Genomic DNA, 21013 nt, shown 5'->3' with positions numbered 1-21013 from the left:
ACTGTCAAATTACAGCTGGAAATTTAGGGAGTTTTGGAGAGGGGGAAAAGAGATCAACTGAAGGACTTGTATACATGCACATAAGCACAACTAATGGGTACTAGACACTGGGAGTGGGTGGGATGAGGGTATGCACCAGGGCGTAGAAGAGGCTGGGGGAAAGTCAATGAGGAAAAAGAGATATATGTACTAACTAGAGGCCCGGTGCATAAAATTCGTGCATTGAGTGGTGGGGTGTCCCTCAGCCCAGCCTGCACCCTCTCCAATCTGAGACCCCTTGAGGGATGTCCAACTGCCCATTAAACGGGCAGTAGGATATCCCTCTTACAATCTAGGACTGATGGCTCCTAACTCCTCGCCTGCCTGCCTTCCTGGTTGCCCTTAACTGCTTCTGCCTGCCAACCTGATCACCCCCTAACCCCTCCCATGCCAACCTGATTGATGTGTGACTGCTCCCCTGCCAGACTGTTTGCCTCCAACTTCCCTCCTCTGCCAGCCTGGTCACCCCTAATTGCCCTCCCCTGCAAGGTAGATTGCTTCCAACTGCCCTCCCTTGCAGACCTGGTCCCTCTCAACTACCCTCCCTTGCAGGCCTCCCAACTACCCTCCCCTGCTGGCCATCTTGTGTCCACATAGGGGCAGGATCTTTGACCACATGGGTGCAGCCATCGTATGTGTTGGAGTGATGGTCAATCTGCATATTACCCTTTTATTAGATAGGATAGAGGCCTGGTGCACAGGTGGAGGCTGGCTGGTTTGCCCTGAAGGATGTCCTGAATAGGGTGGGGGTTCCCTTGGGGTATGGAGTGGCCTGAGTGAGGGACCTGTGGTAGTTTGCAGGCCAGCCATGTCCCCCATGACCCAAGCAAAGGCCCTGTTATCTGGAATTTATTTACCTTCTACAATTGAAAGTTTGTAGCCTGGAGCGGAGCCAAGCCTCCTGCTTGCTCCATGGCTGCCGCCATTTCTGTTTGAATTTGTTTACCTTCTATAGTTGAAACTATGTATCCTTGAGTGGAGGCTTAGGCCGGCCAGGACAGGTAGAAAGCTTGGCTTCCTCCATTGCTGGAGGCAACCCTAGCTTGTTCTCTCCAGCTTTGTGGCTGTCATCATTTTTCTTGGGATTTATCTTCTATAATTGAAACTTTGTATCCTTGAGTGGTGACCTAGGCTGGCCAAGGTGTGTGGAAAGCTTGGCTTCCTCTATTGCTGGGGAAACTTAAGCCTCTCAATTGCTCTCTGTGGCTGCAGCCATCTTGGTTGGGGTTAATTTGCATACTCGCTCTGATTGGCTGGTGGGTTTAGCAGAGTGGTGGTTAATTTGCATATTACTCTTTTATTAGGTAGGATATTTGTAATACTTTAAACAATAAAATAAAATTTAAAAATATGGGAGACATAGCCCTAACATGTCAATAATTGTTAATATATGAATAGCCTAAATGTACTAATTAAAAGACAAAGTCTGGCAGAATAGATTAAAAAATCAGGGTCTAAGCATGCCCTCCTTGGAGCATACCCTTGCCCTTCTCTTGGCATGTAAGTTTTCCCAGGAGACTTGCAACCAGAGGAGCCGAGAGCAGCAGCAGAGGACTCTCGTTTTTGCCTCTGCCACTTTGTTTTCTGAGTCCACACAGCCACTACTATAGCCTACCCACTCCCTACCTCTCCAAAGACATACTATCTCTTTTCATTCTAATAAATCTTGTCACTATTGCTTAAATTTTTTAAATGGTCTGAAATATGCTGTGTACAAGAAATTCACTTCAAACATAAAAACATGTGTAGATTAAATGCAAATGGATGGAAAATATATATAATATTGAAAACATGGATTTTTAAAATACACTTTCACATAAAGTAGACTTCAGAGCAAAGAAAATGGCTAGGGATAAAAGGAACATACAACATTCATGAAATGACATTAATTATAAAGATAGAGAACAGATTAAGGCTCAGGAGCTAGGGAAGGAGATAAAGAAGGTGAGTGTGGTATAATAAATAGAATGAGAGAGTGTTATTGATACACTTAAGTATCTTGATGTGGTTATTACATGAAGATACACACACAAGTGCTTATATAAGGGGGAAAATATGAATAAGATCAATGCAAATTTTCCAAATTTTGATACTGTTTATAGTAATGCACCATAATATTGGCGAAGGCCAGATAAAGGATACACATAATCTCTCTGTATATTTATTACAACTTACTATGAATCTAAAATTATTTTTAAAATTATATATATGTATTTATGTATATGAATATACTTCAGATCTATCTATCTACTTCTCACTTCCCCAACTACTATGACCCTAATATAACCACTTTCTCTCACCTAGATTACTATAACATTCTTCAAACTGGTTTCCCTGCTTCTTCTCTTTCTATCTTCTTCCACACAACAGCCAGAATACTCTCTTTACATATAAGTCAAATCAAATTCCTATTCTCCCACCTTCCCAATGCTTTTTCAACGCACAGAGTAAAGCCCAAAACCCATGTTTTGTCTTAAACAGCCTACATGATTTGGCCTCTGAATACACCTCTGACACTTGCTACCTCACTCTCTATGTTTTATAGTTACATTGACCTTCTTGCTGTTTTTGAATACGCCAAACAGGTCACCACCTCAAGGCCTTTGCACATTCTCTTCTCTCAGCCTGAAATGTTCTTTCTCTAGATATTCATATGTCCTGCTGTCTTGCTTCATTCAGGTCTCTGCTCAATGTTACCTCATCAGAGACACCTTCCCTGACTACTGTAATCTAAAATAGCACTACTTGGCCCTAGCTAGGTTAGTTCAGTAGATAGACCATCAAACTGTGGACTGAATGGTCCCAGGTTCAATTCCAGTTAAGAGCACATGCCCAGGTTGTGGGCTCGATCCCCAATAGGGGGAGTTCAGGAGGCAAGCCAATCAATGATTCTCTCTCATCATTGATGTTTCTATCTCGCTCTCCCTCTCCCTTTCTCTCCGAAATAAAAAAAATATATTTTAAAAAATTAAATAGTACTACTTGCTATTCTTTATTATCTCAGCTTATCAGCCTCACATCCCTTATCACTAATTGCCAATATATACTAGAGGCCCAGTGCACAAATTTGTGCATGGGTGGAGGTCCAGCTGGCCCCACCCCCATCAGGCCAGTTGGACAGCCACAGTGCACGTCATACTGATCAGTCAGCCGTTCCAGTTGCTTGGTTTTTATATGTATACTAGAGGCCCAATGCAAGAAATCCTTGCAAGGGGCTCGGCCCTCACAGCCCCAGCTGCCTTGGCTCTCACAGTCCTGGCTTCATTTGGAAGGTTGTCCAGACAGTTGTCTGGACAGGCATTTTGCTGTTCAGTCTAATTAGCATATTAGCTCTTTATTATATAGGATAGATTGTTCACTGCCTGCATCATCCTCTGGAATGCAAACTCCATGATTGCAGGAACTGTGTTTTGTTCACCATTGTATAACCAGTGCCTAAAGCAGGGCTGGGTACATAGCACTCAATAAATAAATGTTAAATGAAATCATAGATCAAGAGGGGAATAACAGATTTGGTTTCTAAATGAGGCTTCACAATAGCTAAAATATCATATTTATATGATTGCTTCTTTAAGCCTAGCAGCATTAAATCACATAGTCCAATTATTTGTTGGCTCTTCAAAATCATCTTCTTTTTCTATATACCTTTCCTTTTTATTTATTTTTATTTGTTTATTGGGGTGACATTGGTTACTATCATATAGGTTTCAGGTGTGAGCTTCTATGTTACAAGATCTGTAAATTGTACTGTGTACTACCATCCAAAGTCAAATCTCCTGTCACGATATATTAGGATTTCCTTTTATTTCTTTTTTAAAGTTAATTTTGAAAACATGGACTGCTGATGTCCATTGTAATGATATGGGAAAGTGATTTTGCTTTTCCTTTATATTTGTTTTGTTTACTCAAAATATTCATCAAAAATTAACTTATATTGTATAGGTCTCTTTCAAAGTGTGTTAACATTTTATTAGATACTCTGGTTACTTAGTTGCTAGCGATTAGGAAAAAACAGAAACCACAAAGTTAGGGCTTCAGTTATAGCTCTTTATGTGATAGTTGGTAATTTTTAAAATCATTTCTAAGCCTCATATTTCTTCTCCTTAATAAAAGGAAACCTCATAATATGAAATCCAATTTTCATTCTTGTTCTATGAATGAAGATAAGCAAATAAGATATATTTTTATTATACTCCATGGGAGATACCATTTGAAATTTTGTTCATCCCACACCTCCCTTCCGGTAGGAACTGTATGTTCTCACACTTAGAATTGGGGCCAAGTAGCTATATTTGTACCACATGATCTTGCCTTTCCAGTCATAGATTATTAGATACTGGATTGATATCTGATCCAAACTGAGTAATCAGAATTGGGAATTGAGATTCAGAAATGTTAATAAGTCTGCTAAATGCCAGAATGTAGAATTTGTAAACTTGGGGGCTCTAGGACAGGCCATGTTTGGCTATGAGCTGAGGGAGTAAGATGATTAAAGCAGGCGAGATGAAAGAAACTGAGATAACCCGGAGATTTTTGGCCCCAGGGATTGGAGTTGGGGAAAAGAGGTAGGAAAGCTCCTTTAACCATTGACAGCTTTTCATTCTTAGTTATACTTTCTCATGTGCCTGCACTAATGTCCCCTTGGAATCCATGAAAACTTCTTATACCCTTAATATAAATTATTTTCTGTTTTCATTTAGTTTGAAGTAGACCTTTATTATTTGCAACCAAAAACCTCTAATCAAGAAAGACACAAATGGGTTAATGGTCAATAAACAAAATTATGCACAAATTAATGCTCTAGACATCTATGAAAAGCATCCTTGCCCCAGTTTCATTACATACTTGGGTTAAACCTTAGTTAATTAAAAAATTCATTAACCAAGATATTTTATTCAATACCTTTTAGTTAACTGAGTCTCTGATACTACCCAGATTAGAAACATTCATTTTCAAATGTAAATACAAAAACTCCCTTCCAAAATCAAATGATTAAAAACTTTTTTCTAGCGCCTGCCCTGCTCTGTTAGAGCAGACTACTAAGAATTAAATAGATTTCACTAATTCCTAGTCTTCATTGGATATTTAGTTGTGAGAAAAGTGTTACACAAACACTAATTCTCTATTCATCTCATTCATAATGGTAAAGGGGTGGAAGATGAAGAAAATTCTAACTAATTAAAGAAATCCCACATAAATTTTTTATGTTTTCTTTTTATTGTTTTCTTTTTTTATTTTTAGGAAGGGAGAAAGATATAGAAACATCAATGATGAGAGAAAATCATCAATTGATTGCCTCCTGCACACCCCCTACTAGATTGGGCCCACAACCCAGATATGTGCCCTGTCCTGAAATCAAACTGCGACCTCCTGGTTCAAGGGTCGATGCTCAATCACTGAGCCATATTAGCCAGGATAAATTTTATTCTAATAATACATTTAAAAAATAACGAAAGAACCCATCAAAAAATTAATAGACTTAATAAATGAATTCGGCAATGTAGCAGGATACAAAATTAATGCCAAGAAATCTATGGCCTTTCTATACAACAATAGTTAACTTACAGAAAGAGAGACTAAAAAAGCAATCCCATTTACCATCACACCAAAAATATTAAGATACCTAGGAATAAACTTAATGAAGAAGGTAAAAGTCCTACAATATATGCAGAAAACTAGAGGACACCGAAAAAAGAGATAGAGGAAGACTTAAACAGATGGAAGAACATGCCATGTTCATGGATTGGTAGAATCAACATCATTAAAATGTCCATACTACCCAAAGCAATCTATAGATTCAATGCACTCCCCATTAAAATACCAATAGCATATTTCACAGATCTAGAAAGAATTCTCCAAAAATTCATCTGAAATTAAAAAAAAAAGACCTCAAATAGCCACAGCAATCCTAAGAAAGAAGAAAAAAGTAGAAATCTCAATACCAGAGTTCAATCTGTATTACAAAGCCACTTTTCTCAAACAGCATGGTACCGGCACAAGAACAGACATATAGATCAATGGAATAGAATAGAGAAACCAGATATTGAACCAAAGCTCTATGCTCAATTAATATTTGACAAAGGAGGCATGAACATACAATTGAGTCAAGACAGTCTCTTCATTAAATCGTATTGGGAAAATTGGACAGATACTAAAAAAATGAAACTAGATGACCAACTTACACCATACACAAAAATGAACTCAAAATGGATACAGGACTTAAACTAAACATAAGACCATAAAAATACTACAGGAATCCATAGGCAGCAAAATCTCATCAGACATATGCCAAAAGAACTTCATCACTGATACTGCCCCTAGGGTAATGGAAGCTAAAGAGAAAATAAAAGAATGGGACTACATAAAAATAAAAAGTTTATGCACAGCAAAAGAAACCATCAACAAAACAACAAGAAAGCCCACTGTATGGGAGAACATATCTGAAAATGTTATCACTGATAAAGGTTTAATCTCCAACATCTACAGGCAGCTTATACAATTTAATGAAGGGAAGATAAATGATCCAATAAAATAAAATGGGCAATGGACCTAAACAAAACTTTTCGAAAGAAGACAGAAGAAAGGCCAAGAGGCACATGAAAACATGCTCAAAGTCCCTAATTATCCAAGAGATGCAAATCAAAACAACAATGCAGTACCATCTCACACCTCTCAGAATGGCCATCATCAACAAATCAACAAATGACAAGTGCTGGCGACAATATGGAGAAAAAGGAACCCTCATGCATTGCTGGTGGGAATGCAGACTGGTGCAGCCACTGTGGAGAACAGTATGGAGTTTCCTCAAAAAACTGAAAATGGAGCTCCCATTTGACCCAGTAATCCTACTCCTGAGAATATATCCTAAGAAACTAGAAACACCAATCAGAAAATATATATTCACCCTTATATTCATAGCAGCACAATTTACAATAGTTAAGATTTGGAAACAGCCTAGGTGCCCATCAGCAGATGACTGGATCAGAAAACTATGGTACATCTACACAATCAAATACTATGCTGCCACAAAAAAGAAGGAATTCTTACCATTTGCAGCAACGTGGATGGAATTGGAGAACATCATGCTAAGTGAAATAAGCCAGTCAATGAAAGAAAAATAGCACATGATCTCATTTATGGATAATAAAAAAACATTATAAACTGATGAACAAAAAGATAGATACAGAGACAGTAAAGCATCAAACAGCCTGACAAATTACAGTGGGAAGGTTATGGAGAGGTGGGAGAGATAAGAGATCAACTGAAAGACTTGTATGCATGCATATAAGCATAACCAATAGACTGGGGGGTGAGAGCATGTATGGAGTGTGTTGGGGGTGGGGCAATGGTAAGATATGTACACACAATACCTTAATAAAAAATGGAAAAAAAGAAAGATGTATAAAATGAAGTACAGCAATAAGGTAGAATGGAAAAATAGAGAAAATAATCCCTTTTTATTCTAAAATGAAAAAAACTAGATATAAATAAAGTTTAAATGCTAAAAAGTAATTAAGAACTCTGAATTGCTCTGAATGAAACTTCTGATGTTATATTTCCTACAATAAAGAAAATAATAATTTTTGAAGTAAAAATCCAGTGTTTTAAAAATTGCCTGAATTAGACACAGAACTTGGGTTAATCTTCTTACTGCTGCTTCCATTCAAATCACACAGTTCAAATTCACTTTATTTGATATGGATCCAGCCTTTTAGACTATGATGGAAAATCTTTCCTGAATAACTTTTAAAAAATATAAACCTATTTTATAAAACTCATTTACAGGCCACAAAAAGTAGTTCAGAAGTGACAGTAAGAACAAACCAATATTCACAGTGCTTAGACGTGGAAATGAGATACAGAAAGTGAATATTATAAAGAAGGACTATGAATCCAAGGCTGTGAAAGGTTATAGATATTAATACTTAATGTACAATGGTTTTAGGAAGATTGTCAGGAAATGTGAATTTTCCTCATCATTAATCATGTCAAAATTCAATTCTAACTTTTCAGTTAATACTTATTATATTTTAAAAATGGCTACAATTTTCTATTTCAAGAACAAAATCTCACTAGCAAATCCCTGAGGTACATCTGTCATATATATATATATATATGGCTATATATGGCTAATATGCAAAATCGAACTCAGGAGTTCGACTGGGAGACTGGGAGTTCGATTGCTCACTATGATCTGCACTGACCACCAAGGGGTGGCACAGAATGAAGAAAGGGCTTGGCCAGCAACTAGCAGCTGGGGAAGGAAGGCCAAGGCCAGCAGCTGGAAGGCCCCAATTAGCTCTGATCACCGGCCAGGCCTAGGGACCCTACCCTTGCACGAATTTTGTGCACTGGTCCTCTAGTTAGGAAAATATGAATAAATCAGATCACAGGGAAACTTTTGCGTGCCAACAGTCCAAAGAAAGTTAACAATTCATAATATAAGATGCCATTAAGAGAATGATAATTGTGTTTGGAACTGTTCTTATGAATATTAGTTTACAATGTATATATGACGTTTTGTTTTGTTTTATTTTGTTTGTAGGTATTAAACTTTAAGGAATTCTCCTCTTCACTTTTATTCCTACATTGAATAGGTTGTGGGTATTTTTCACTTAATGTAAAAGGTTATGTTCTAGGAAAATACACTCGAAAAAGAATTGTTTGATCAAAGCCACTTCCCCCATAAGCTTCCATAATAAAATTTAGAGATGTTCTCAGCTGGGAAAGTTTTCAATTCATTGACATAATAAAGATGATTTTAAGAATATGATAATATATTTAAAACTACATATTTAAAGAAAATTATAACTTATAGACACATCATTGGTATTCAGTGTAAAGCTGCTCTACCTCTAGACTCAGTAATATGGTAAAAACATTTAGAGTTATCTGTTACATTGTAACAGAAACTGACAATCCCTTACCCTATTTCACATGCTGCCACCACGTAAATTTATCAAATTACCTAAGTTGTGTATCTGCCTTAAACCATCATAATACTCAGAAATTGACATGAGTTACTTTTAATTTTCTCAGCAGTTTGCCCATTATTTGAATTCACCAATGCTCTTTCCAAAGATCTTCTTTTGATACCAGCATAAGCAGCTAAATAAGAACAAAAATGTGCAATACTTGCTTAGTAAAGAAGACTAAACTCAATGTTATCTGAATATATTTTGCTTTCTATTAGTTGCTTAATGTCCAGCAATGATAAAATATTCATTGACTGTATCTGTGTGGACAGTAACTTTTTATATAACTCATAGCTTATGTCCTAAGTAGAGGATGATCAAAATAACAATTATATTTGTTGAAACTATTAGCTACTGTGAATTAAAGTTTATTAGTAATAACTATAATCAGAGAAGAGTATTACTGGCAACAAAAGATACCAATGAAAGGTATAAGATGGTATATAGAACCCTCCAAAATATCAAGTCTGGACATATTGTTTCTTAAAGTAAATTTGTGAATTAAATCAAGATTCCTTTATATTTCTAATTGTAATATGTGAATTTCTATTGGGGGTACAACCCTCTTTTGAAGTAATAATTATAATGCAACTTACAATTTTTGACTAAAATGCAGAAAACTATTATTCATGTAACTAATTCTCAACACAACAAAAAGTTATTGGAATAGCAGTAAAATAAGTTTTGCAGAGGTTTGTAATTGCAGATTAAACATGAATGTTAGTTGCCAATTATTAACTCATGCATTATTAATGACATTACTAAAATTTTGACAGACATCAATGTGCAGGACTCTGATATACTCCCTTTGTTTTCAAAAAATAATAAAAATAGTATGACTAATTAGTAGTACTAAAATGAATGGACCAAAATGCACATTGCTCAAAGAATATCCCTTATTTACTTTATCAAGAGATATTCTTTGAAGCATATTAATAATCTAAAGTTGTAATAATAAAATCATTTAGATTTAGATTATAACTGTACAAAACAGATTATAACTGTCTTAGGAAACAGTGAAAAAATAAACAGGTTATAAAAATATATGAACTTAATACTTTATAACTGCTTGCCTCAGGAAATAGAATGATTATTTTTAAATCTGACTTCTATAATATGTATATTTGAAGTTATTTATATTAAATTTAGTAATTTAATACGTAAATTGTCATTTAAAAAAATTCTATGTCCACTACCAAAGAGTTCATTGTCACTGACATTTCCCTCCCCTTTAGGTTTATCCAGGAGAATAATATTCACAAAGATTAGAAAATCAAGTGCCTTAGTTCATGTCATGCTGAACTCTCCTCTTCCAACAAAGTCTATACTTCTATCAAAAACTTAATCAAGTCTGACTTTCTCTAGAAGGACTTTCCAGACAACCACCAGCCTTCAAAGATCTTTTACTCTTAATTATTTTAGTTCTAATTCTGTACTACTCTATGTTTCAATTGTTGACCATGATGTCTTATATATGCATTTTCTTTCTCTAATGGGTAAGCAATTGAACTCCGGGGACTTGTCTCTGTTCTATTCTCCATAGTACCAAATATAGTAATGGGCACTTGGAGAAGATAAAAAATAAAAACATGTTGAAATCAATTTTTTTTTTAAAAAGACTAACTCATCCCAGAGTTTACTGGTCAAGTGCCTTGATTGCACTTGCAAAAATAACTATTAATATTATCTTATAATGTGGTTATTACATGCTAAATAAATGCTCTTAAGAACATACACCTTCATAGCCATAGTCATTACAACAGAATTCTAAATTGGATCCAAATTACTTCTTGGTTCTAAAAGTATGTGGAAATGAACAGCAAGTAACCAAATGGTACATCACTATTTCATATTAGAGGCCCAGTGCACGAATTCATGCACAGGTGGGTTCCGGCTGGCCTGCCCTGATGGGGCTGCCAAGGGAGAGGGGACACAGGAGGTTGGATAGTTGGCCCTGTCTCCTGGTTGAACTTCCAGTAGAGGGGACAATTTGCATATTATCCTTTTATTATGCAGGATAATTCAGAATTGAATTCATCAGAAGCTTTTCCAAAACAAAACAAAAAATCTTATAACCTTGGAAATCTAGCAACTAGGATCATGTCAGTTTGCCAGTTCACAAAACAATACCTGCTGAGGTCCAAGATTATTATGCAGTGATACCAGAATTATATTTAGTAGTTCAATATGTAAATTATCATTAAAAATCTATGTCCACTACAAAAGAGTTCATTGTCACTAACATTCCCCTCCCCTTTAGGTTTATCCAGGAGAGTAATTATAATGCATTTTCTTATTTTTTGTGCTTATATATTGCGCTTTAAAACCATATCAAAGAGAACCTCAAACATCATGAAAATTGTCAAAATAAAACATTTTACCCAAAGGAATCAGGGAATTGTTGGTCTTTATTATTCACTAGGTAAAATTATCTAATCACAAATGACATCTAGTCTATATCCTTTTTAAAGATCTTTAGTTTAAAAGCATTTACCCAAAACTAAATTTAGCTTTTCCATTATTGCACTTCTTTTCCACTTCTTTCCTTTTCAATAAAAGAAAACTAAAATGGCTTATAAACCAGCACAAAGGGGAATCAAATAAAATAAGGAACCTATCCTTCATTGTATGTTCATAGAAGTACCTTACAATCAAAATTACTAATTAATCTAAATTCAGTCCACTTTTAAAAAGGGGTCAACTGTTAACTGTAAGTTTTCAACCATTTGCTTTATTAAAACAATTTCACTCCTCAAAGATAATATTGCTAATTTTTAAAAAGCGCCTTACAACTTTAGATCTTCATCTAATTATACTATCCAAAATATCACTTCAGGTCCCTCATGTCAAAAGTTTTTTCGAAGTAACTATTCTCAACTGCCAGCTACCCCCAGAAAGAACAGATAGATCATAACATATCCTCACTTTTATTAGGAACATTTCACATTTCATTATATTTATTTTAAAAGATGTGTCATTCTGGATGAAGAGTAGTTAGTTGATAAAATCTGTTTCCCCTGTTACCAATTAGCTACTCTTTGTCTACTTCAAGTTTGATGCCAATTTGGAAGACAAGTGAAATGTTTGCTGGTTTGTTTTATCATCATCATCATTATTTAAGTACGATCTAATTCTTCTGTCAGGATTCAGAACCCAGGCACAGGACTTTCAGAAGCTCTTGGTACACAAATAGCAAGAAACCTGAAACTAAGAGGCCACGCGAGGCATGGAGCAACAGCAACCTGAGAATCCACTTTTGAGAAGCCTGTGGTCAGACTGAGCCTCCAAAGACCAAGAGCAAGGGAAAGGGGGTGAGCTGGGCACTGGGAAAGTATTTCCCCAAATCAGGGGCCAGACTACAGGATTGTACACAGAATTAACAGCATCTACGGCATCTAAGAAACAGAGCCAGGCCTTAAACACCGACCCGCATTCCTGGACCCCGGGGTTGAGACCAGAGACCAGTGGTTTTAAAAAGGAAGACCACCTCAAAGGTAATAGGGAGCCGCGAATAGATGCAGGAAAAAGCGGCGCTATGGTCGCCTCCCAGGGCCCCGAAGGTCAGAAACGTACTCCAGCACCAAGCGAGTACTGTGCCACTACTCACCCCAACTCTTCTATGGTCCCCGTCGTGGCCCTCTTGGACTCAGCCCCAGCAGGGGGAGCACCTCCCCCGCCCGCCGCCAGGGGTGGTCTTAGCGGACGAGAGGAGGCGGCGGCGCAGATGTCGGTGAGCGCGGGCCAGAGAAGCCCACCAAGAGGAGTCTGGTGCCTTGCGCTCCCTAGCGCCGCCAACTTCACCACCATCGACTTGGTAGGGTGAGGGAAGCCAAAGACGGGAGGCCCTCGCCCAGTGGCCCGGACCCTCCCAGAGTGCTAGGCCCAAGCTCGGGCGGGACCGCCGCCGCCGCTCCGCTCAGCGACGGGACCCCCAGGCCTGATGCCAGTCCCTCAGACCCCGCGGTCACAGAGCAGCGGTGGCGCTCCCTCTGGGTCCACGGTCACAGCTGCATCCTCGTGCTCCTCCTCCTCTGGCGCTGCTGCCTACACACAGCCCAGCGCCTTTAGAGCCGCGGCGCCCTGACTGTCGTTGCCTAGCAACCACGCGCATGCGCTCCACCTACAATTGGTGGTAGGAGCTCAGTCCTCCACCTATGAAAATGCGCAAAAGCCCCCTTTTTGGAGCCTGGATGGAACTTCGTCAAAGTAGGGGTTAGGTAGGGAGAGGTATAGGATGCTTTTCTATCAGAAGAGGCCATAGGACTTAGGACCTTCTCCTGCCCCCTCGACAGGCACCTCAGTGGTAGAATGACAGTCCCAGCAATCTCAACATATTGTTTAGTCTTTCCTACTCCACTCCAATCCATCTTTCACGAGGACTTCCAGAGGAATTTTCCAAATAACCTCTCTGACCATGTCACTCATCTGCATAACACCCGAGTCAAAGGATAGTTCACTTAATAAGGCCTAACAGTTCTTGGCTACTACAACAGCATCCTCAATGGTCTCCCTGCCTTTAGACTTGTGTCCCTGCAAACTGTTCTCATACTTCTACCAGACTGATCTTTGAGAACTATAAATCTCCCGCTCTCCCTTCCGGTTTAGAGAATGGGCTTTTGAGTTATAGCCAAGTTTTAAATTCTGCCCCACTGCTGAGTAGCTGTTTCCTTGAACTAGGATGCTTAACCTCTATTAATCTGTTTCATCTGTAAAATAGGAATAATTATAGAACCTATAAAACAATTATGTGGGTTAGCTTAAAGAGTGCACTTAACATACATAACTTACTCTGGCACAATGTAAGCACTTGGTGAAAGTTAAAGGTGTTTTCAGTAGACTTCATTGCTTATAAAAATGGATAAAGTATAAACTCCCTAGGTAAGCATTAGAAGTACTCTAAGATTTTGCCTCTATCTAGCCTTAGCTCTTTTCCACTCCCACTTGAGCACCCAGCCACAGACCAGTCCTTGTAGTTTTTTAAATACATCTATATCTATAAATGACTTAGATATATTTCCCCAAGGTTCATCTGGAGAAGAAATCTATGTAACATATCCAGTGATCCTTCCCAAATTACACATTAATTTTAAAATATTGACACTGAAAAATGACATGAAGGTAGTGACTGTTCACAGAAATTGTGAGGTTTTCTGAAGGATTATTTACTTTATCTTTTTTGAAATTGGGCTTAGGGTTCCTATAATATGTAATGAGAAAAATAACAGAAATTTTGAACTTAATACAATGCATAAAATGGCAGCAAATTTGAATTTAATATAGGTAAACATATATTACAAACATCATGTGCCCTGTTAGATTTTACTTAATAAAAGGTTTAAACATTTTAGGAAGTGGAAACATAGTTGTACCATGTGGAAAAAGTCTGAGAGGCCCAAGATCAATTGCTAATGAGACATTAGTGGAAAACTCAAATGGAATATAAGACTAAAATGAAATTTCATGAAAACTATACAGCCAGAAAATATTGAAAAAAAAGGACAATTGAAAATATGAAATGAATGAATTACTCTATGACTAATGAAACAGAAGTGCCAAATGGAATTAATCAACAAACTGTAAACAGGGAGGATCATCACATAGGGAATATATATTACAATTGAATATGGCAGTGAGTTTGTAAAGAGTTCTAACACAGATTATATCTTTTCTTCCATATGATACAGACATGCCTTTCAGGTTCAAAGGAAGACACTTCCTTAATGTTCAACCTTTTTTCAAGGACCACCAAGGCCTCACAGGGACAGACCTCTAACATAATTTACTCAGGTCTTCTAAAATCTGTATTAAGTTATATAAAACAGTTTATATTTATTGAACTCATCACATTCTATAACTGATATCTGTTATGTCTACAATGAAACAAATAAATAAATATTTAAGTTTTACTAGTCACCTTAATTCTTCCATATTCATTTCTAGATGCAGAACTGTGTCACTTTTGCACTTAAACTGTGTCACTTTTGCACTTAAACTCCTTCAATATTTTTCCTGGGGTTTCAATATAAAATCTGAGCTCCTTCACACACATCGACCTATCAAACCTTTATGTTGGTGAAGTATAAATTTCCATCAGCAAAGAGAGACCTATCCACATTAATATGGAGTAAAATAAAACATTTATTATGGAATAAGCACAACACAGTACGTGCAAATAGGTAGCCCGCAAGAGACTATAACGTCAGGATAAAATTCTATGCAACTTTTACAGTAAAGCGAATTCAAAGTTCAATTGGGAATTGAGGTAGCTATTTGTTTAGTTAATTGACTTCCCCCAGGGGGATAAAAAAATTCCTCTAGCTGCCATCTTGCATTCCCCTGTGTGTGAGCTTATTCTCAGCTGGTCTGCCCAAGACCCCCTGAGTGCCAACCCTAGTCCCGCTCACTGCCCCATTTCCACTCCAACAAGATGAAAGAAATTATCCTGAACCAGGAGAAACTCGCCAAACTGCAGACACAAGTGTGCATTGGTGGGAAAGGAACTGCTCCTAGAAAGGAGAAAGTGGTTCACAGAATAGCTACAGCAGATGATAAAAACTTCAGTTCTCCTTGAAGAAGCTAGGGGTAAACAGTAACCCTGGTATTGGAGAGGTAAATCAGTTCACAACCCAGGAAATAGTGACCCACTTTAATATATTTTATTGATTTTTTTACAGAGAGGAGGGGAGAGAGATAGAAAGCTAGAAACATTGATGAGAGAGAATCATCGACCAGCTGCCTCCTGCACACCCCCTACTGGGGATGTGCAGCAACCAATGTACATGCCCTTGACCTGACCGGAATCGAACCTGGGACCTTTCAGTCCGCAGACCGATGCTCTTCCACTGAGTTAAACAGTTTCGGCAGTGACCCACTTTAACAACCCTAAAGTTCAGGCATCTCTGGCAGAGAACATTTTCACCATTACAGACCATGCTGAGACAATCAGCTGACAGAAATGCTATCCAGCTTGGTGCAGAAAGTCTGACTAGTTTAAGGAGACCGGTGAAGCTTTGCCCAAAGCACCATTTGCTCCTGGAGAAGATGATGATAATGAAGTTCCAGATCTTGTGGAGAATTTTGGTGAAGCTTCCAAGAATGAAGCAAACTGAATTTAGTTAACTTCTAAAAAAGGTTAACTTGAAGAAGTTACTAGGAGCTGCTATTTTATATTATGGTTGCTTTTTTAAATTTTATTTATGAATCTGATAAAATCTAGATCTCAAATTTTTTAAGCACAAGCCCCTTGGACACTGCAGCTCTCTTCTGCTTTTGCTTATAAACAAATCATTCTTTGCAGCCAATTAAGCTGAACAAGCCTGGGAATAAAGCTTGAAACAAAAGTTTATAAAATTCTTTGCCTAGAAAAAATAAAAAGAAGAAGAACAAAACTCTTCTTTTCTCCCCCAAAGACACCTTGAATATCCTTAAGAGGCAAATGATTACACCTGGAAATGAGATCTCTCACATTAATTCTGTAGATACATATTTACTTTTCAAAGGGAAATATGGTTCATGACCTTGGAAACATGTTGACACTATAAAACTGAACACTAAGTACTTCTAGTGCCTGCAAAAATTTATCTACAGTCCAAAATTTAAAGAAAGTATTTGAGCCTACTTTATTCCCCAAGAAGACACTCTAAGAAGTAAAAGAAAGAGAAATATTCTCTTTTTTATCCATTTTTATTTACCTCTACAGTTTATTGAAATCTTAACCAAAAAAAACGAACTTTGTGAACATTGTAGATAATGAGGAAATCTTTCTTAAATAAGTAAGAAAGTAATAGAAGAGTTTGGCATTACTCTGGGTATTAACAGATGAGTAAGAGTTTTCCAGAAAGGGATAGGAATATTCCACATAAAGGAAAAAGTATGTTCAAAGGTCCAGAAAGTGTGAAAGTCCATGGTATATTAAGTGAAAGTAGAAACGTTTGACTTATACATACTACATTTGTATTTAGGGGCTGTACAGCCTAAAAGGATATTGGAGTTGAGTACAGAAAAGTAGATTGGAGAAAGATTGTGAAAAGCCATTAATGTCATCCCAAAGAGTTTGGAAAAAGTCTATTTATATCTAATGTCTAAAATAAGACAATATACTACTATTTGTTTTGTGATCAGAGAAAAATATTACACAATACCTCAGCCCCAAAGAGCTTATAATCTGATGGATGCAAGAAGACAAAATAAATAAAATACCATAAATTGACAGATGTATTTGAGGAGGAGGAAACAGGATTATAGATAACTTTGGATAAAGTTTCTGAGAAAGCTTCTTGGATGATTTCATCTTGACCTATAGTGTAAACTTTTTCCAAAATTGGAGACATTCCTGGAATTCCAAATACTTGGAACCTATGTACCCATATGCTATAGTTCTTCCCCACTTCGTTTTCTGTTTCCATTCTGGCTCTTCTGAAGATGAATCACTCTGACCTTTAATCCAAATTGATGTCACCACAGATTTAGTTTCTCATCTCACCAATTGGCATCACTTGGCAATCCTTTCACATTTTCTTGGTCAGTTCCTCTCAAATTCTTGTCAACCATTATTCCAAGCCTTATCTATTCTCCATTCTAATGGCTTCACTATCCACCCTTCACACTCACTACTCAACTGATTACCTCATCAATTACCTTCCTGTAAAAAAATGAAGAAATGATGCATTTTTCCCACCTACAATCTGCATCTGCTCCCATATTATACTTTAATTCCTTCAGCCTCACAAAGGGATTATGCAAAACTAAATTCTTCATCTGAGTTCCTGATAATTGTTTTACACAGACCTTCAGAGATCTTGCTCTATCACTTTTTCTTTCTGTCTTCAATACCTTACACTTCTCCCTCTCTATTGACTCATTCCCCTCAGCCTATAAGCATACTCAAAACTCTTCCATCCTTAAAACAAAACTAAAACACTTTTCTTTTATCATGGAGCCATCTCTAGTTTTCTTCAGTGACTCCTGTTACCCTCTTGCGTTACCATAAAACCAGAGGTCTCAAAAATTGTTATCAACATTTACTGCTTCTATTCCTTCACTTCCCATTTACCTTTCAACCACTGTAATAGGAGTTTCACCTGCACCTCTCCACTGAAACCTCTTTTGTTAGGAACGCCAATTACTGACGAATTTCTCTATGCAATAGGCACTTTTAAGCCTCTTTCTTAATAGACCTTACTGCAACATATGTTAGCATTGATTACCTTAGTATACTTGAGAATCTCTACTTACTTGAATTCCAGACCCATTCTACTTTTTTCTAGTCCTTCTGCTTTAGCTTTTTTATTTACGAAACTTTTATGGATTTCTCTCTCTCTCTTTTTTTTTCCCTACCTCTTAAATGTTTCTGCTATTCTATGGTTCCACTCATGGCCTATTTCTTTTGTTCAACACCCCACACTCTATTACCTATGCCTGGATGATTTTCAAATCTATATTGCTAGTTTATACCTGCTTCATGATATCTAGATCAGTAAGTCAAACTGCCCACTAGACATCCTCACCTGAATGCCCTCCAAGCAATTCAAATTATTTTTGTTCATAACTGAACTCATCTTCCCATGCCAATGTGTTTTTCTTCCTTGTTAAGGAAGATTAAAAAAAAAAAAAAAAAAAAAAAAAAACCTCACCAAAGAAGGACCCTTATCATCACACAATAATTTCATCTTCTCATAGAAATGGGTGAAATGACTAGATTATGACTATTTAACATGAGTTATGCCAGGACTGCTGTACCAATTCCTAAAAAAATAGGCTGCATATATGCACCAAGGAGAAATAAGTTGTATAATTTGAATGGAAGCTTCAAGAGGACTGAGATTCTTGTCTATTTTATTCACTGCTGTATCTATAGTGCTCATATTAAGCCTTCAATGCATGAATTAATTTGTAGATTCCCTCCTTAAAGAGCCTTTGTATAGAAAGTATGCCACATTGTAGCAAAATATATACATATATATTTATATTCATATTTATAGTTGAGGGAAGAATGTATCCCTTTTGTATCTTAAATGAGGGGAAAGGAAATTGTAACTGCATTTCATCCTGATTTCTGCCCATGGAAAACAGAGAAAAAGTTTCAGGAGTGGATAAAAACACTTCATCTATCATGTGAAACAATCCTTCCTTAGAAATGTGAAATCTACAGTAACAGATTTCGGCCTGCTCTGGCTGCTGTTTCTTTATGCTGAGTAGTGTACACTTCAGTAATGTTGGCAGCAGCCATTTTTATACCATATGGTCTGGGAAAGAGAAAAAAGTGGTCTGCTATGAAAAATGAAGCAGACACATGGAAGAGATGCAGAGATGAGAAGCAGAGATTCCAGATAGCAATTAAGTCCTTAGCTCCAACATATTCCTTTTTGCCCACCTGACTTATTGTTCTTGGGTTTTATAAGATATTCTATCCACATGCTCAATTTCTTTTGTTGACCAAGGTAGTTTAAATTGAATTTCTCTTCTTTACAAAAAACAATAACAAACCACCATATTATGCTGTTTAACACTCCTGGGTCATTCCTAACTATTTTCCATTTAACTGGAAAAGTATAGCTCCCCCCACCCCCAACAATTTTGTCTGAATAATTTCAGTTTCAGCAGAGAAAGTAGAATTCAGGTCCTCTACCTGCACCAAGAAAGTACCTGCCTTTTTACCTCACACTATACTCTTAAAAACAACAACAACAAAAACAGTAGTACTGATATCATAGGTATGAACCCTGAGGGGGAAAAAGACACCTATGATGAAGGGATCCTGATGGCTAAATGGGCTCAATTTTTTTTTTGTTGATTAAGGTATTACATATGTGTCCTTATCCCACAATTGCCCACCAACCGCCCAGCTCATGCCCTCACCACCCTACTGTCTGTGTCCATTGGTTATACTTATATGCATGCATACAAGTGCTTTGGTTGATCTCTCCCCCTCGCCCCCACTCTTTCCTGCCTTCCCTCTGAGGTTTGATGGTCTGATAGATGCTTCTCTGTCTCTGGATCTGTTTTTGTTCATCAGTTTATGTTGTTCATTATATTCCATAAATGAGTGAGATCATGTGATATTTATCTTTCTCCAACTGGCTTATTTCACTTAGCATAATACGCTCCAGGTCCATCCATACTATTGCGAACGGTAGGAGTTCCTTCCTTTTTACTGGAGCATAGTATTCCATTGTGTAGATGTATCAAAGTTTTTTAATCCACTCATCTGCTGATGGGCACTTAGGCTGTTGCCAAATCTTAGCTGTGGTAAACTGTGCTACTATGAACATAGGGGTGAATATATCCTTTCTGATTGGTGTTTCTAGTTTCTTGGGATAAATTCCTAGAAGTGGGATCACTGGGTCAAATGGGAGTTCCATTTTTATTTCTTTTAGGAAATTCCATATTTTTTTCCGCAGTGGCTGCACCAGTCTGCATTCCCACCAGCAGTGCACGAGGGTTCCTTTTCCTCCACATTCTCGCCAATACTTGTTGTTTGTTGATTTGTTGATGATAGCCATTCTGACAGCTATGAGATGGTACCTCATTGCTGTTTTGATTTGCATCTCTCAGACAATTAGTGGTCTCTTGGTCTTCTGTATGTCCTCTTTCAATCCACTGCCCATTTTTAAAATTGGATTGTTTATCTTTCTTTTGTTAAGTTGTATGAGTTCCCTGTAAATATTGAAGATTAAACCCTTATGAGAGATAACATTGGCAAATATGTTCTCCCATGCAGTGGGCTTTCTTGTTGTTTTGTTGACGTTTTCTTTCGCTGTGCAGAAGCTTTTTATTGTGATGTAGTCCTGTTTGTTTATTTTCTCTCAAGTTTCCATTGCCCTAGGAGCGGTATCAGTGAAGAAATTGCTTCAGCATATGTTTGAGATTTTGCTGCTTATGGATTCTTCTAAGATTTTTATGGTTTTCTGTCTTATATTTAAGTCCTGTATCCATTTTGAGTTTGTTTTTTCTTTATGGGGTAAGTTGGTGGTCTAGTTTCATTTTTTTTTTTTTTTTTT

At 37.2% G+C, this 21013-nt stretch overlaps 1 protein-coding gene and 1 pseudogene across 1 annotated transcript in view; one reads left to right on the top strand and one right to left on the bottom strand.

The window, feature by feature from the left end:
* The window catches only part of ZC3H12B (zinc finger CCCH-type containing 12B), a 166294-nt gene extending 153203 nt beyond the window's left edge, over nucleotides 1-13091 (bottom strand). The window contains exon 1 of the mRNA XM_036439905.2: nucleotides 12622-13091. The gene's annotated coding sequence lies outside the window, so the exon portion shown is untranslated. The remainder of the gene's footprint in view (nucleotides 1-12621) is intronic.
* Nucleotides 13092-15330: 2239 nt separating this feature from the next.
* On the top strand, nucleotides 15331-16179 carry LOC118719762 (annotated as a pseudogene).
* Nucleotides 16180-21013: the final 4834 nt, after the last annotated feature.

The sequence above is a fragment of the Pipistrellus kuhlii genome, unplaced genomic scaffold (assembly GCF_014108245.1).
Source record: "Pipistrellus kuhlii isolate mPipKuh1 unplaced genomic scaffold, mPipKuh1.p scaffold_m20_p_16, whole genome shotgun sequence".
NCBI lineage: Eukaryota > Metazoa > Chordata > Mammalia > Chiroptera > Vespertilionidae > Pipistrellus > Pipistrellus kuhlii.
The sequence above is the reverse complement of the archived record's forward strand: the minus strand, read 5'-3'. Positions and strand labels throughout refer to the sequence as shown.